The sequence below is a fragment of the Nelumbo nucifera genome, chromosome 2 (genome assembly GCF_055504915.1).
Source record: "Nelumbo nucifera cultivar China Antique chromosome 2, China Antique-T2T, whole genome shotgun sequence".
Lineage (NCBI taxonomy): Eukaryota > Viridiplantae > Streptophyta > Magnoliopsida > Proteales > Nelumbonaceae > Nelumbo > Nelumbo nucifera.
Genome location: NC_142650.1, coordinates 69,892,678 through 69,910,441, shown reverse-complemented (window position 1 = coordinate 69,910,441; position 17,764 = coordinate 69,892,678). Strand labels below are relative to the sequence as shown.

The window sequence follows — 17,764 nt, the reverse complement described above, 5'->3', positions numbered from 1 at the left end:
AAGCAACCCTAAACTTCCTTCTCCTACTATTATTGAGCCTGATGTCTCAGAATTTGACCTTGACCTTTCCATTGCAGTTAGAAAAGGAAAAAGGAAATGCACTGCCTACCCCATCACTATGTTTCTTATGATGCTCTTTCACGGTTTCACCTTCCTATCATGCCTATGTTACTGCTATCTCCTCTGTTTCTGTTCCTCGTAATGCTTCAGATGCAGTGCAGTTACCTCAATGGAAGGATGCTATGAACTAAGAGATAGAGGCTCTCTTAAAAAACCACACCTGGGAGCTTGTGCCTCTTCCTGAAGGCAAAGTCCTAGTGAGCTGCAAGTGGGTGTATACCATTAAACATCAGGCTGATGGATCAATTGAAAGACACAAAACTAGGTTGGTGGCAAAAGGATACACCCAAACATATGAGATTGGCTATCAAGAGACCTTTGCTCTTGTAGCCAAAATGAACTCTATCCGAATCTTTCGCTACTCACCATTCATGGCCTCTATATCAGATGGATGTGAAGAATGCCTTCCTAAATGGAGATCTTCAGAAGGAGGTATACATGTATTTACCACAAGGGGTAATCTTACCCAATAGTGAGGGGAAGGTTTGTCGTTTAAGAAAATCTCTCTATGGGCTTAAATAGTCCCCTAGAGCTTGGTTTGATAGATTCAAGAAGGCTATTCTTAGAATTGGGTTTACACAATCACAAGCAGACCATACATTGTTATATGAAGGGTTAATGGCCTATTCACCTTACTGATAGTGTATGTGGATGATATTGTTGTCACTGGAGATGATCACTTTGGGATAAACCAACTAAAGTCATTCCTTGCTTCTGAATTTAAAATCAAAGATCTTGGGAATCTCAGATACTTTCTTGGATCGAAGTGGCAAGGTCAAAGGGAGGGATATTCATTTCATAGAGGAAGTATGTCCTTGATCTCCTTCATGAGGTTGGGAAATTGGGGTGCAAGCCAATTGAAACTCCTATTGACCCCAACCATAAACTGAGTGCTGATGATGGAGATATTCTTCCAGACAAGGGTGTCTACCAGGCTTGTTGGTCAGCTTTTTTACTTGTGCCTGACTCGACCTGATATATCCTATGTTGTTAGAATGGTGAGTCAGTATATGCACAGTCCTGGAACTTCACATATGCAGGCTGTCAACAGATTCTTGCCTACCTAAAGGGGTGTCCAGGTAAAGGAATGTTATACTCTAACCAGGGACATCTCAAGGTTGAGGCTTATACTGATGCTGATTGGGCAGGTTCTATAGATGATAGAAGATCCACCTCCGGTTACTGCACCTTGGTAGGCGGTAATGTTGTATTTTGGAAAAGCAAAAATAATCTATTGTTGCCTGATCTAATGCTAAAGCTGAATATAGAGCTATGGATCATGGTGTATCAGAGTTTCTATGGTTGAAGTCTTTGTTATCAGAGATTGGGATCCAAGCTGAAACCCCAATGATGCTACACTGTGATAATCAAGCTACCATAAACATTGTTCATAACCTTGTTCAACATGACTGCACAAAGCATATTGAAGTTGACAGACACTTCATTAGAGAAAAGATAGCTAATGGAGAAATATGTGTGCCTTTTGTAAGGACAGAGAACGAACTTGCTGATTGCCTCACTACGGGTCTCAACAAGCCAAAACTTGATAGAAACTTGAGTAAGCTGGGCATGATAGATATATATGCTCAGCTTGAGGGGGAGTGTTGGGAATGTGCATTTGGCTTTAGGGGTATTGTTGTCTTTTCCTATTATTTGTATTGTGGGCACCCTTATAGGGACATGACTGTAATTTCTGACTTAATATATAATGAAACATTCTAGGTGTGAATAAAAACACCCTATTCTCTCCCGTAACTCTTCTTCTTCTTCTTCTTTCTTCCTCTTCCTCTTCCTACACTTGACAACTGACTCTTTTGAGTTTGTTAAGTACCTTCAGAAACATTTTGAGAAGAGGAAATGCCATGACCATTATGCTGGGTTCCTTGACTAGTGGGCTGAACATGAATTAATTCACATTGATCCTTTTGACTCTTTTGAGTATGTTAAGTACCTTCAGAAAAATTTGAGAAGATGAAGTGTCAGTTCCTTACGAGGCCTTGACCTGAATATGAAATTATAAGGTCTAACATTTTGAGTAGAGGCACACTTCCAGATTTGGATTCAGTAATGAGGGAGCTGCTAAGAGAAGAAACTAGACTTATGACTACTTATGAATGTAAAGCATTTGGACAAATTGCTTCTCATTGCAAGAAAAAGAATGTCTAAACTTATTATAAACAACATGATCACATTATTCCAGATTGCCCTATTCGTCCACCCAAGGGTACTTGGAAGGCATTTGGGGAGAAATGGGAGGAAGGTGAAAGGAAGGAGTTAGATTTCATTGGTGAAGAGTGAAGGGAGATGTGGGTAACGATGCAGGTGAGAGGGTGAGAAATGGATGTCTATGGTTGCTCTATGTTGGTTCCTGGGCTCAGATGGATTGTTCTAGAGGTTGCTTCTAGTTTTGGGTTGCTGGTTTTTTCTGTTTCCTTTTGGGTTGGTTGGGGTGTAAGTCATTTGGGGGCCTTTTGTTTGGGATTTGGATGCCTATTGTTTCTTAGCTCTTATGGAGGTTTTCCCTCAACACCGTTCTAGGTTGTATTTGTTTTTTTTTATTTAATAAATTTTCTTCACTTATCAAAAAGAAAAAGGATACTTGGAAGGCATTTGGCACACAAAGGCATCCCCAAGCATTTGGAAGGCAGCTTACCCACATTGTACCCCCATTTCTCGGCCCACTATTCTAAATTCTTCACCTCTCCCACAGCCATTAATTCACATTTATGAGTATATTTATCTGAAGATTTATCATGACCTTCGAATAGAAGTGAGATTTTCTATCTGTTCTTGGGATGAACTACAGAAAAACAGGTTGTCATCAGCAAACTTAAGCAGAATCATTTCAACTTGGTCCCCTCCAACTTTGCAGCCTTCCAAGAAATCCCTTGTAGAAGTTCTATGCACCACTTTTCTCAAAGCCTCCATGCACACCTTCACCCAATTTCTCTTCTTTAGAGCCCAAATGCATTCTTCTAAGAATATAGTCCAAGAACTGCCGGTTTACATGGTCATATGACTTCTCCAAATCAATTTTGCATAAGAGCCCTGTTCTTCCACCTCTGACTCTAGAAGTAATAAGAAAGCTCATTAGATACTAGGATCCCATCCACCATTAGTCTCCCATCCACAAAAGCACCATGGGTTTCTGAGACGACATTCTCCAGCACCCTTCTCATTCTTATAGCCAACACCTTTAGTATAATTTTATACACACATGAGACTAATTGGACTGTGGTCCCTTAGATCCACTGCACATTTCATATTTGGAATTAGTTTGATGTGTAGAAATATTGAGCCGGATAGGCCATAACTTAGTTCAGTCTTATGTGTTTTTGGTTTTTATGTTAATGGGCCTGTTAACCTTTTTTATTCAAGTGTTAGAAGCAGCCATCCATCAAGGGTGTTTTATGTAATTACAATTACATCTAATTTATTTTAAATAAAAGATACTAGGGCTGGAGAGAGAGTACGATTGACTCTTCTCCTTCTCCTTCTTTTCTTCTCCTCTCTTCTCTTCTCTTGTCTTACTCTCTTGCTCTCATACTTCTTTTCTTTTCTGTATTTTCTGATTAAAGGGAAGAAATAGTTGCTGGTTAGTTTTCTTCTTGGTATCAGAGCATACAACTACCTTTTTTCTTTTCTTTTTAATCCCATACGTAGTGTGTAAGGAGAACTGAATGGATAATTGATTAAAGAAGATAATCAGCTCAGTTGGTAGAGGATTTCAGGAGAAAAGAAGCAATCAGATTGGTGCCCAAGACGGTTCTTTGAGTTTTTACTCAAAACCCTAGTAATTGGAGATTATTGAATTAAAGGTCCTAGAGGGGGTTCCAACTTGGCACTTAGGGCTTGAAGGGTTTCTTTTGATCCCTATAGAGATCGATTCAAGTAGAACTGAATTCTGGAAGGCCTACAAGGAGCGGCTGTGTTTTTCTTGTTTTCTTCCGGGTTGCTAGGTATAGTGAAATCACAGTCTGGGGATCCTGTTGAGGTCAATATCAATTGCTATCTTTTTTGGTCATTCTTATTTGTTGTTTGAAGATTGTTTCTTAAATTTTTAGAAGTGATGGAGCACTCTGAAATAGAGATCAAGCATAGCTCAGAGTTCGGACAGGCTTCGGGAGCCTCTGTTGACACTCCACTGGTTGTGACCATAGTGAAGCTTAACGGAACCAATTATTTGGATTGATCATAGTCAGTGAGAGAATATGTTTGTAGTAGAGGAAAGTGGGGATATATCTCCGGTAGTAAGAAGGAACCTAAGGAAGATGATCCCTCCCACGGGAAGTGGATGCAAGAAAATTATATTGTTATTGGTTGATTGTTGAATTCAATGCAGCCTCATATCAACCAACGTTACTTGTGGGTAAATTCTGCAAAGGAGATTTGGGATAGTGTTGCAGAGATATACTCCTAGATACTGAATGTGGCTAGAGCATATAAATTGAAAAATGATGTGACTAATTTACGACAGAGAGAGAAACCATTAGCAGTTTATTATTCAATGCTAAAATCTTTAGGGAGAATTATGTGGAGAAGCATAAGGGCTGCAGCATGTTGGGCTATATGGGAAGAAAGGAACAGGAAAATTTTTGAAGACAGGGAAAGAGGGGTACAATCCATATTGGAGGTGATTCACAATAGAGTGATGATTTGATAAGGAATTGGAAGGAAATTGCAAGTTCAACCCCATCTATAGTGTCTTTAGTACATGTTTGGGCCCCTCCTCCCAGTGGGTTTATTAAGCCGAACTTTGATGTAAGTAGTGTGGGGAATCCAGATCCCCCGGGCATCGGAGGAGTACTAAGGAATGAGGATGGAAATGTGATAGCTCTCTTTTCAGGTCCAATATATTAATAAACTTGTTATAGAGGGAGATTCTAAGTTGGTGGTGAGCTGGCTGAAGGAAGAGGTGACTGGATTGGAATTACATCAATGACAAAAAAGGACATTCAAATGGTTGACAAAGGATATTGAAGTCAAGTTGAATTGGGTAAATAGAAGTGACAACTCCATGGCTGATGGGTTAGCTAACCAAGGGGTAAATAGGGATGCTTTGTTTTGGGCTCATGTATAACTTTGTTTTTGTCTCTTTTGGTGGGACAGTTAAAAGAGCTTATCTCCCCCCCCCCACCCAAAAATAAAAAACATAAATCTTGTACTCAAGTTCTATTTGCTAATGAAAGCTATTTGTCATTGATCAAAAATAAGTTGTGGCAAGACATTGATTTGATGGAGGTAATTGTTTGGGAGAGTAAAAAGGATGCTGAAACATATAGAAAACTTGTAGAAAGAAATAGGGCATTTGAATTTCTACAAGGCTGAATCCAGAATATGACATTACTAGACAAAATCTATTGGCAAAGGATGATGTAACCCTCTCTCGAGCTTATTCTATTGTGAGTAGTGAAGAAAGTAGAAGGAAAGTATAGGTTCAAGGGGTATTTCCAGTCAACTACTTTGCTAATGTAGGGGTGAAACCTAAGGGATATTAGGGAAGGAGGGATGCTATATGTGAGTATTGCAAAAATCCAAAACATACAACAGATACTTGCTAGAACTAACACCCAAAACTTTTGCTGACTCAGTTCAAGAATGCTAATAACAATAAGAAAGATGGAAATGGAAAGACCAAGAACACTAATGCAGCCATGGTTCCAGATAGTGACAAGGGTTCTAATGAAAAGATTATTATTGAACAGTTGGCAGAAGTGAAGGCAGTATTTGAAAGTATGGGAGGATGATTAATCACCTTGAGAGCACAGTTGCATCAGCTTCTAATCGTTCAAGTAATTCAACTTCCACTACTTTTGCACATTGAGGTATACGTGTTACTTCCAACCATGCAACTACCTTAGGTAATTGTAGAATTCCTTGGATTCTAGATTCTAGAGCTTCTAATCATATAACTAGTGTTTCTACCTTATTTAATTCCTATAACTTAATTTTTGGTCTTGACAAAATAATCCTAGCCGATGGATCTCTTGCTCTTATTTCTAGCAAGGGAGACATCAAGACCACAAATTCCCTCACCCTTACCTCTGTCCTTCATGCCCTTAAACTCTACACCAACCTTTTGTCTGTAAGTAGCCTGACTAAATCATTAAACTGTTGTATAACCTTTTTCCCTTCTTATTGCATTTTTTTTAGGATTTGCAATCTTGGAAGGTGATTGGGAGTGGCCATGAGGTGAATGGAATATACCTGCTTGATGTTCTTGAGCAATGCCAACGACAACCCCTGAAAGTTGCTTTTGGATCTTCCTCTTCAGAGTCCATCAGTCATGTTATGCTGTGCCATTTTCGGCTAGGAAATTTGTATTTTTCAGATTTGAGTCATTTATTTCTAGAATTTTTTAGAGAAGTTGGTATGTCAAGTTTGTATTATGAGCTATGTGAGTTTTCAAAGCATTGTAGAAACACTTATCCTTTGAGTAATAAAAGATCTACTTTTCCTTTCCATATTTGTGCACTCTAATTTGTGGGAGCCTTACCATTTACTTTCCATGGGTGGTTACCAATACTTTATTTTGTTTATTGATGACTTTTCTTGGGACACTTGGATATATTTGATGCGTTCATGTGATGAAGTCCTAAAGATTGTGAAACAATTTCATGAAGGGTTGAGTTATTTGCTGTAATACAAGGAATCCAGATTGCCAACCAACTAGGAGTAGAGAAATTATTAATTGAAGGGGACTCTAAGGTAATTGTGGGCTGGTTGTTGAATCTAGACTCAATTGTTTAGAGTTATAAAGATATCATAGAAAAAGTCAAATGCTTAATCAGACACATAACTCTTAGAGTCCAATGGGTGGGTAGGTTGGCAAATGCTTTGGCTGATGCTCTTGCTAAATAAGGGTCCTCTAGGGATGGGTTATTTTGGGCAGCTCTGTAATCTCTCTTTCTGATCTTCTATAATGTTTAGGAGAGGCTGCATTTCGCGCCTCTCCAAGGGATGCTTGTAAAGTCTTATTCTTTTTTATTAATGAATTCAATTCTCAATTATCAAAAAACAATCCTTACCCAATTTGATACTCATCAAGATATTCTAATTGGATAATGAAAGGAATATTTTGAGAAGAGTCTTGTTTCTTATCTTGATACTTTTGGGGCTATTCACCAAATCCCTTGTGTACACACTCCACAAAAAATGGACTTGCTGAACAGAAAAACTGTCATATTGTTGAAGTATCTAGAAGCATTTTATTTACCTCACATGTTCCTACCAAATTTTGGGGGGCTGTTGTTGTTAGACAGTTTTGTATGCCCTTAGCTTCAATCAAGAATGATGTACTTTATGAATTTATTGTAAATGAATAAAAGTACATATTTGATTCATGTTCCCTTGGTATGTTTCTGTGTAATACCCTTAAACAGGACACTTAATGAGACTCGTGTTAGTTTAGAATGTTCACAGCCAGTGGATCGGTTTGGGGAGACCTATCCTGACAAGGCTGACACTGTAGTGCCACCAAATCGGTTGGGGTGGCCTGTCTCAGTTGCTAGGGTGAGACCCTAGGCACATACAGTGTAGGATTAATAGAACCTTTGAACCGGACCAGATTTTCAGTATTGCCCTGGACCTTGGAGATAGATGGGCAAAACTGGAAAGTTACACTTAACCCCTAGACTCGATTATGATACTACACTAGATGTCGGATTGGGCTGTCTTTGATGTACCAATCAGTGAGATCCTTAGCAAGGGTCAAAACCTGGGTATGTTGGGACAATCCGAGAATTCATCTGAGTGGGTGATCATAGTGAAAGGATCAGCCCCTTTGTCGGACAAAGGTAATGATCGGGGATGCACTCTCTCTAATGGAAACCAAGACTGCCGACAGCCGATTTCAACCGTTGAGATTTGTTTTTGCAAAGTATATTTTATATGAGATATAAAAGTATATATTATGGTTTCTAAAATGTTTGCAAAAGGTTTTAATTCCCGGGATCCATATAAGTAGAGAGTGCAACACTGTTCCTTGCAGCCGAGGGAGAGGTCCTCTCTTGTCGGGAAGTGTATGATCATTATGGGCTGAGAGGTTAAGTGTAAGACCATTGAGGATAATACCTGATGGGCTAATCTTGCATCTGCCCACAGTCCCTGGGTGTTACAAGGTGGCTTGGGCCAAAGACCACTTAGGGTAAGTGTTGGGCCCATAGAGCCCATAAGATGGGATTTAGGGGGTGCACTGTCCATAACAGTGTATTCGGCCAGGCCTTGTAACAAAGGCTGGGCTGAACCCATGTGGCGGATGTGTATATCAATGTTTGGGTCCCACGCCATACAAGGAAGCCCAATTGGACAGCAGTTTGGAAGGCTAATTGAGTACATAACCTTAAATGGGCCTTAAGCCCATTTCGAACTGGGCTGATTTGATCAGTCAATTAAAGGGGGGCGAATTCTGAAGTGGATCAGCTAATGGGATTGGGCTTAGACCCTATCCACTTAGAGAGTCCAAGATCTAAATGTGATTTAGATCTGGAAACCTCCTAATTAGATTAGGAGATGGCTGATCTGATCTGCAGATAAGATAAGGATTATCCCTTATCACTTAAAGGGACTTCTAACCCAAATATGATTTGGATTAGCAACTCCTAATCTGATTAGGAGCTGATCCCTTTAAGATTGTGAAAGAAGAAAGGGGCGAATATAGTTTTTGTGTGATTGAGGTTCAATTCTCTTCAGAGCAAAGAAATCACAGAAAGAGAGTGCATATTGCGAATTCTCTCTTGCCGCCTCCTTCCTGTCATTGCCATTCCCTTTAGTTCGATCTCCAGTTCTTGGGAGAAATCAAGATTTGATCTTGATTCCAATCTTTTGGGAAAAGATTGGTTGGAGCTGTACCCACAAGCCATCCAGTTGATTCTTGCGAAGGGTCAAATTCTTTTGGAAGAACGTTGCTGATTCTGCTCCATCCTTCACTGCGCCATCTTCAGTGGGAGCAGATTTTGGATCCTTCCTTGGACGTGAACACCTCCATTGGGAGATATTGATTCTCTGTATCAGGTATATCCTCCCTCCTACTTTTGGTTCAGATCTGATTTGGTTCTTGATTCAAGATTGATCCTTGAAAATATGTTTTCTGAAATAGGGAATTCGATTCCCTGCAAAGATGGGAGAAATTTTTGAAATTCGCCCTATCCATTCCGCAAGATTTGGGCGTCCATGAGATGGATATCCCATCCCTTCAGTTGTTATTATAGCAACTTATCTTATCAATCGTATGCCATCTAGAGTATTGGGTTTCAAGTCTCCTTTTAGCCTATCATTTCCAAATAGAGATCTTTTTTCTCTTCCTCTTCATGTCTTTGGTTGCATTTTCTACGTTCATATCCCTAACTCACAAAGACACAAATTTGAACCAAAGGCTTGTAGAGATATATTCCTTGATTATGCCTCCACATAAAAGGGTTACTATTATTAGTGGCATTTGTTTTGTCTCCATTCCCTTTTATAGTCATTCTCCTAAGGGGGAGACTTCATCTGAGCCTCTTGTTGAGTCACCTCCTATTGAGCCATCTCCTAGTTATCCCATTCCAGTTCCTTGACCATTGCCTCCATGCCCTCTTTCATTTGCACCTCCTCCTATCCTTCAAAGGTGGTACTAGCAGCAAAGGTTTAGGAATGAATAGGTTGTTTCCACTTCTGCAATTGAGCCTCCTACATTCCAAGTTGCTGAAGAGACAACAGGTATTGAGCCCATACCTTTGCAACAGCCTTTCCCTGACCTTAATATACTCATTGCCATAAAAAAGGGTATCAGAAAATGCACTACACATTGTATCCTCAAAGTGTCTCTCTTATGGTTTGCTCTTCCCATCATATTATTCCTTCTTAGCCTTTATTTCTTATTAGCCTATCCCTAAGTCTATATCAGAGGCACTTTTTTTTATCAGTATATCGGCCTATCCCTAAGTCTACGAAAATTGAGATAGAGGTATTGCATAAGAATGCTACTTGGAATGTGGTTGATTTACCAAAGGGCAAGGAGCTTGTTTGATGCAAATGAGTTGGCACTATAAAATACCATGCAAATGGATCTATTGAATGGTACAAGGATCATTTAGTTGCTAAAGGGTATATACAAACATATGGGATAAACTACTTGGAGACATTTGCCCCTGTTGCTAAGATGACATTTGTAAGAGTCTTGTTATCTTTGGCAGCTAATTTTGATTAGCAAAGGAGCTTGTTTGATGCAAATGAGTTGACACTATAAAATATCGTGCAAATGAGTTGACATTTACCTAAGGGCAAGGAGCTTGTTCGATGCAAATGAGTTGACACTATAAAATACCATGCAAATGGATCTATTGAATGGTACAAGGATCATTTAGTTGCTAGAGGGTATATACAGACATATGGGATAAACTACTTGGAGACATTTGCCCCTGTTGCTAAGATGACATTTGTAAGAGTCTTGTTATCTTTGGCAGCTAATTTTGATTGGCCACAGTATCAGTTTGATGTAAAGAATGCCTTCTTGAATGGGGAGTTGCATGAATAAGTGTATATGTCTCTTCCTCCTAGGATGTATGGGAAAGAAATGTAGGGTAAGGTATGTAAATTGGAGAAGCCACTCTATGGCTTTAAGCAACTGCTGAGAGCTTGGTTTGGGAGGTTCAGGGCTGCCCTTTTCACTTTGAATACACGCAGACACATTCATACCATACTCTCTTTGTAAAGAAGAGAGGTGCTCTGGTTACCTTCTTAACTGTGTCTTTTCTGATTAAAGGGAAGAAATAGTTGCTGGTTAGTTTTCATCTCGATGTTTTTCTTAAAATTAGGTTTCCCATGACTTATACATCAAACAGCCTTGGTACCTCACCTTATACCACATTTTTAAACATTGTCTTATAAAAATGAATCTCCATACAATATCTAGGATTCCAGTATCCTAATTTTCAAGATCATGTATGTGCTTTGAAGGTCTGGTTTGGTTTCTTTCATGACAATATTCATATTATGAGGTTTATTTGTAGCCATGCTGACTCCTCTTTGTATTCCAATCCTCTGAGAGAACTAGGGGTCCATTTAGTTCACAGTCAGAATCAGAACCGGAATGGTCTATTCCCATAGTCTGTTTGGTTCAGACAGAATCAGAATGAGAATTGGGATCAGCTGGAATGGGATTTCATTCCCAAGGGAGGGGGAGAGAATGGCCATTCCCTCAAATAGGGGAATGTCATTCTACCAAGAATGGGAATGGGATTCCAATTCTGCCCAACCAAACAGTTGGAATTGAAATGGGTCATTCCAATTCTGATTCCAGACCCCTATTCCTGCAAGCAAAACGGGCCCTAAGTTACTGCTTTTATGCATGGAGGAAGCCTGGTGCATCATTCAACTTGGCAAGGGATTTTCCATGAAAGATCTCAGTCCCCCAGGACCTCTGCAGTATTTTTCTTGGTATTAAGATATAATGTTCTTCTTCTAGTATGACTTTTACACAATCTTTCTTTTATTGGATAAGTACTTTCACACAATCTAAGGCTGCATTTAGCATTCGTTATTTTAAGGACTTATCTCCTTTTTTCTGTTAAAAAATCAGTGTTCATAGGGGCATTTTAACTGCAAAAAGGAGATAAGTCCTTAAAATAAGGAATGCCAAATGCAGCCTAAACATGCTCTCGATTTATTGAATAAGACAGATGGATGGTTGCAAACCCTACTGCTCCTATGGCTCCAAAAAAATGCATTGGTTATTCTAAATTTGATGGTAAAATGTCAGGCTGATAGGTGTGAGAATGTAGTGAGAGTGGTCATTTTATGTAAAAAGTGCTCAATGTTAGCTCTGTATCCAATCCACTCCCTCAAGGCTCCAGAGAGCTGGCTGGGGTCATTGTTGGGAATGGCTATTCCAAAGGACCCCTTTCCTGATATCACTTTCTATTGTAGTATTATGGAATGTACAATATTTAACAAGGAAATGACCAAATATTTCCTTTACCGGAAGATGAATGATCTCGCAATTGGGTGAATTTCAAGCTATTAAGCACATTCTCCTTCATGTTCATGGAACATTGCATTTGGGTTTCTTTATTCATCTTCAAAGTTGTCATCATCTTTATGGTTTCTCAGATGCAGAGTAGGTTGGTTGTCCCTACATTCATCACAATACTACAGCATAGTGTCACATGGATACAGGAATCAGAATCCGATGTACATCCAAGAGTCTTTTTTTTTTTTACGAGTGTGTGCCCAAGAGTCTTATTCAGCAAGGTGAGAAAACGTAGACTTGCAGAAACATCTATGAAAAAGTATATAATAAAATAGTTCATATTTTTTGAACTCTAACATTAAACACCTTCAAAAAAATGCAGCCTAAGTAAAGTCTGATATGAAAAATAGCAATTTTGTCTTGTACATTATCTGTTCATTTATGTCAAATAAGCCAGGAAATAAAAGGAAATGTTATGTAGAAGTGTCCTCAAGAATCCATTAAGTGTCAAACTCCAACAATGTGTCTGACATAGACACATCATCCTTTAGGAGAGTCCATGTGACTACGGGCTACAGCCCTTTTGCACTTTTTTAGGGTTTGATTCTGTCTCTTGGTGTGCAGAGAAACAATATATTGTCTCTCATAAGTGTAGAAGCTGAATATCAGTTCGTGGTCTCTAGTAAGGCTAAGCACGCTTATGTTTCTCCATATCAATATTTCTCTATCTGGATCCACACTTCTCTTTTGTGAAATTGTCAGTGCACTTGGTCTTCATCAACTTTTCTCCGAACTCCTCAGGAAGAGCATAGAAAATGATAAGAAGCTAAGTTATTTTTCAAAGTGGTTCCTCCTATAATCTTCACTTTTCCATGTCCTACTGCATTTTTTCTTACAAAACCATTATAAATTATAAATCTCTATCTCACTCTCATGGAATTGGGATTTTTTTTTCTCCCCTTCAATTGGTCTTTCAAAAGTTTTTAAAAATTCACCTACTTGTTGTTTTACTTTGTTTAGGACAAAATCATTTTAGCATTCCAAATATCATTGAGCTCTTAAACATCGGTGGTTGGCATATTTTATTTCTAAAGTGGTTTTCTAACTTCAATACCCAAACAATTTCGAGCTCTTACACAACAGTTGCTTGTATCAGTCCAAATCAAAGTGAATGAAGTTGATAACAATCAAAACAAAGTAATTCTAAAAGGAAAAAAGATAATATTACCCAAGATTTAGTGAAAAGATAGCAGGGGACCTCCCATTCTTGACAAAACCAGTAAATTCACTCTACATTAAACGAGTCTCTTCCTTCCATGCTCTGCTTCCAGTGCACAAACCTGTTCACACTCTTCTCACAACCAGATCCCATCTGCCACCATATCAGTACATCAGCCACTTTCAAGACAGAGAGAACTCCAGATCAAAACCCAGATGGCAATTCTTAGCCCATATACAAAGAGAATAAGATCAGAATTCAGAAGCTTGCAAGGAAAAATAGCACTTACAAGAAAGAGATCGCATTTCTAGCGTCCATACCAGAGTCGAATCCACCGAACACCGGTAACCCATTTCATTTCAGACACCAACACTAAAATCACGGATTGGCTTCCAACCACTTGAACAAAGCCGATCGAAGTTTGAGGGCGAAATTTCCGTCATTTCGCCAGGCCATCCGACATTCCGACTTGTTAAATACGGAATTTCGGCTGCAAAACGACGGAACCATTTTCACCGATCTTGCAGCCGAAATTTCGGATGAAGTAACAGAAATACAGAAAAAAAAAAAAAAAAAATTAATAAGGTATGATACCGGAAGATCAATGACAATCAAAATCCAGTGAATTTTGACAAAAACCACCTGATTGGTTATAAGTTTTTCCGGTATCATGGCATCATAGTTGATAAAGACATAAAAATAAAAATCTAGACAACGAATTACATTATATATAATGATGAGTAAAAATTGAAGCAAACTAATTAGAGTTTAATAAAACTACTTTATAGCAAACATCTGAAATTGATAATTAGTTATCGAAATGGTAAGAACACATTATTTAAATATGAGATAAAATGAAAAGTTGCTGACAATTTGTGTAATTATTATGAATTGTAGTAGGAATATAGCTTAATTGCAAAATGACAAATAACTTCCAACAAATGGCACGTTCAGTATAGATGTGTAAAGTGGGCCGTGCTGGGTGGTTCGCACTTTGTGTGGGCTGTGCTGGGCCACAGGCCATCACGGGCTATGCCACCCTCTCTGGTGAAAATTTTGGGGGTCGACCCAGTACGGTCCATGGCCTGGGCCCATGTGGACCCATGGGCCGAGCCTTGGGTCAGGTCAGGCCGTTTATCGGGCCAAAGCTATTTATTTAAAAAAAATTGATAAAAAAACTTAAAACTTTAATTTTATATGAATTTTGTGTATAAAATTGCTTATATATGCAATAATTAAATAAATTAGTATAATAAAATTTAAAAAATATTTATTTTATTAATATATTATATACTATATATTATTATATAATTATAATATATATATAAATATATATAAAATATATATGGGTCGTGCCGGCCCATGGACCTAAAATCTCAAGCCCAACATGGCCTGCATGGTCATGCCGGCCTGGTACGGCCCGCAAACCGTCGTGATAGGCCGATCCAAGTTCGTGTCGGGCCGCAAGTGGCACGACCCAATTTACACTCTCTAATCAAGTAATTTAAAGGTCAGTTTGTTTTGGATGTAAATTTTATTTGCATTGGTGTAAATGCATGGAAGTGCATGGTGTACTTTTGCTTTAAATTCGACTTCCCCTATCTATTTGTAAAAAGTTAAATGATGTGATCTCCACCTTAAATGAAAGAGAATGTAGATAATGGAGGTAGGAGAAGAATTATTTATTTGGGAGTGAGTAAGAAGTAAGATGATGCAATCCCAATTTTATAAGAGAGAGAATTGAGGTAGGAACAAAATTTGCATCGGTTTCTGGAATGCAAATTTTGCACTACCAGTGCGTGTAAAAAGTACAAATGGACGTAACAGAAGAATTATTTATTTGGGAGTTAGGTAAGAAGCAAGATGATGCAGTCCCAACTTTATACAGAGAGAATTGAGGTAGGAGCAAAGTGGTGCAAAATTTGCATTAATTTTTGGAATGCAAATTTTGCACTGTCGGTGTGTGTAAATGTACAAATTCTGCATATGATTATAAATAAATGGATGCAAAATTGGACCAGATATAACACTTTTATCTTGTTCAGATTTCCACTACAAACCAATATGAATTGTCGTCTGCAATCTACAAACATGGAGTTGTTGCCTCTGTTGGGATTTTTCATGTCTCAAAAGAAATACTGTGTAAATGGTATTCACTTTTGATATGCTTGCAAATGGATCTTTATGCTATATATCTAAAAGAATGGATCTTTATGCATAAAAAAGTCTACAAAAGTCAAACTCGGTTGTGTTTACATTAGGTTTTGCTTTCTGTCCAAGGCATATTTGTCTTTTAACTCCTCTGTTAGAAATAATAGCTAAAACGTTTGATAGGGGAGGTCTTAGATTTTTTTAAAAGAGGGGAGGTTTTAGTATTTCTTTTTGGTAATTAAGGATAAGGGGGGGTTTAGTATTTATCATAAATTTTAAGGAAGGTTTAAGTATGTGTTTGATTTCATTGACATTTATAGATGGGTTGTTTCTCAAATAAATGTTTTATCGAAAAATATCACTTAAACGTTTATTGTTTTTTGTTGTTTGGTTAGATGTTTCAAGTAACACTCCATAAAGCTATTTTTTCACATCAACTTACAATGCATCAGGCCAACATTACATTTCAATAAATGATGGGCCATTAGGAGAAATCGGAATTTGAAGTTTCTCCAAATCAGAATTTGTACGAATACATTAGTAACATTACAATCAACAATATGGGAGTCTAAAATGTCGATACCATAAAAATAAGGTGGGTTTGGGGAGGGTTCTATAAATTCTAGACCCTACCCGTCTCTCTAAACCATCCCCCGTACCTGCCCCAAAACCCATAGCAGGTTGGATTTTGAAAATCCAAACTCCCCCTGCACATGAAAATGCAAAACCCTCTTTGACCCTACCCTCCCTGCATTCAAGGGTAGGGGTGGATTGGATTTAGAACCTACATCTAATTTTCTATTATTTCTTGTTAGATATAAACAACAAATAAGTAAAGTAACAAAAACAAACAACAAATTTTTAATTATTTGATTAAGACATTTAAAAAATATGTAAACTATCAATTATCCTTCACATAAAATTCAAAATATTATTAAATTCAACACCAAATACATAAAGTTTATATGCTTTCTAACAATATGCGGGGTAGAAATTGCCACCCTAACAACAAACAATATTTGAGCTTCCAATCTACTAAAAATCCATTACAAGACATCAAATTGTTTCTAGATCAATGAGTTTAATATATCATTGATATATCCATCTTATGGTTCTCATTTATCATGAAAATCATTTAGAATATTTAAAATAAAGGGTTCAACTATGACACCGGAAAAACTTATACCCAATCAACCAATATCATAAAAGAGATTGACCAATCAGCTGGTATTCATCAAAATTCACAGTGGAGCTTTGATTGGTCAAAACTCTTCCGGCACCATGTCTTTTCTAGTATTATAGATTTTCCCATAAAATAAATTATTCTTTAATTTTTGTTTTTAAAATTAAGAAAAAATCATTTTTGGCATAAATTATTCTTAGATCTATGAATTTAATATATTATTGATAAATCCATATTATAGTTCTTTCTTGCAATGAAAATCATTTATAATATATATTAAAATCACTAATGCTTGGGCTTTCCATATTTTTTGGAAAAAATTCATGGATCTAACAAAGTTTGGATTGCCAATGTAATTGGATTATCAAGACAACCTATAAAAACTGTTAAAAAGTTCCGATGAATATTAAATTGCAATCTATTGACCTATGCTAGCGGTTAGAAGCTTTTAGCAATGATTATAATTGCAATCTATTGACCCATGTAGAAGGTCCATACCCTACCTTTAGATACCTATATGATATGCCTTGTATCAAGTGTAGATGGTTTGAACTTTTCTAAGGCTCCAAATAGGTGAGACCAACAATTGATACAAGACTATAATATAAAAACTTGTCAAGTCACAATGTGCTTTAAGTTCTAACTTTGTAATTCATTTTCATCAATTTTTGTTAACTTTATGTGAAACAAAAATAGAAAAATAATAAATTGATTGTTGAAATTAATCATTTTTCTTAATTTAAGCCATCTTTTGATTCTTCTACTATTCCTTAATGTTTATTCAACGTATCCAAATAGTTCACACTTCACATAAACTATTAAAACATGTTTCTTATGCGTATATACATACATTATGGGTGATCATAAGCGAGGCCAGGATAGGTAAGGGCTAGCCCATGGTTTTGAAATCGGACTGGATCAGATGGTCAGATTGGTTGACCTAGGAACCATCTAGGTAATCGGTTCTGTTTCACCTTAAAACTGTTCATCGGCCAAAAACCATTGATTTGGTCGGCAACCTATTGACCTAGGCAGTTGAACTGTCAACCTGTCAACCTGAACAAAGTATTTTGGCTGTTTTTTTATTTTATTTATTTTTGAAATCAGAATCGACCATCTGTTTGAACCAGTTGGCTGGACCATT

At 37.6% G+C, this 17,764-nt stretch overlaps 1 non-coding gene across 1 annotated transcript in view; it reads right to left on the bottom strand.

Annotated features, from left to right (window-relative positions):
* Positions 1 to 13,826, bottom strand: part of LOC104601481 (uncharacterized) — a 64,958-nt gene extending 51,132 nt beyond the window's left edge. Inside the window, exons 1-2 of the transcript XR_002022889.2 lie at positions 13,576 to 13,826; positions 13,296 to 13,439 (exon numbers count right to left, since the gene is read on the bottom strand). This is a non-coding gene — a transcript (uncharacterized LOC104601481). The remainder of the gene's footprint in view (positions 1 to 13,295; positions 13,440 to 13,575) is intronic.
* Between the last annotated feature and the right edge of the window lie 3,938 nt (positions 13,827 to 17,764).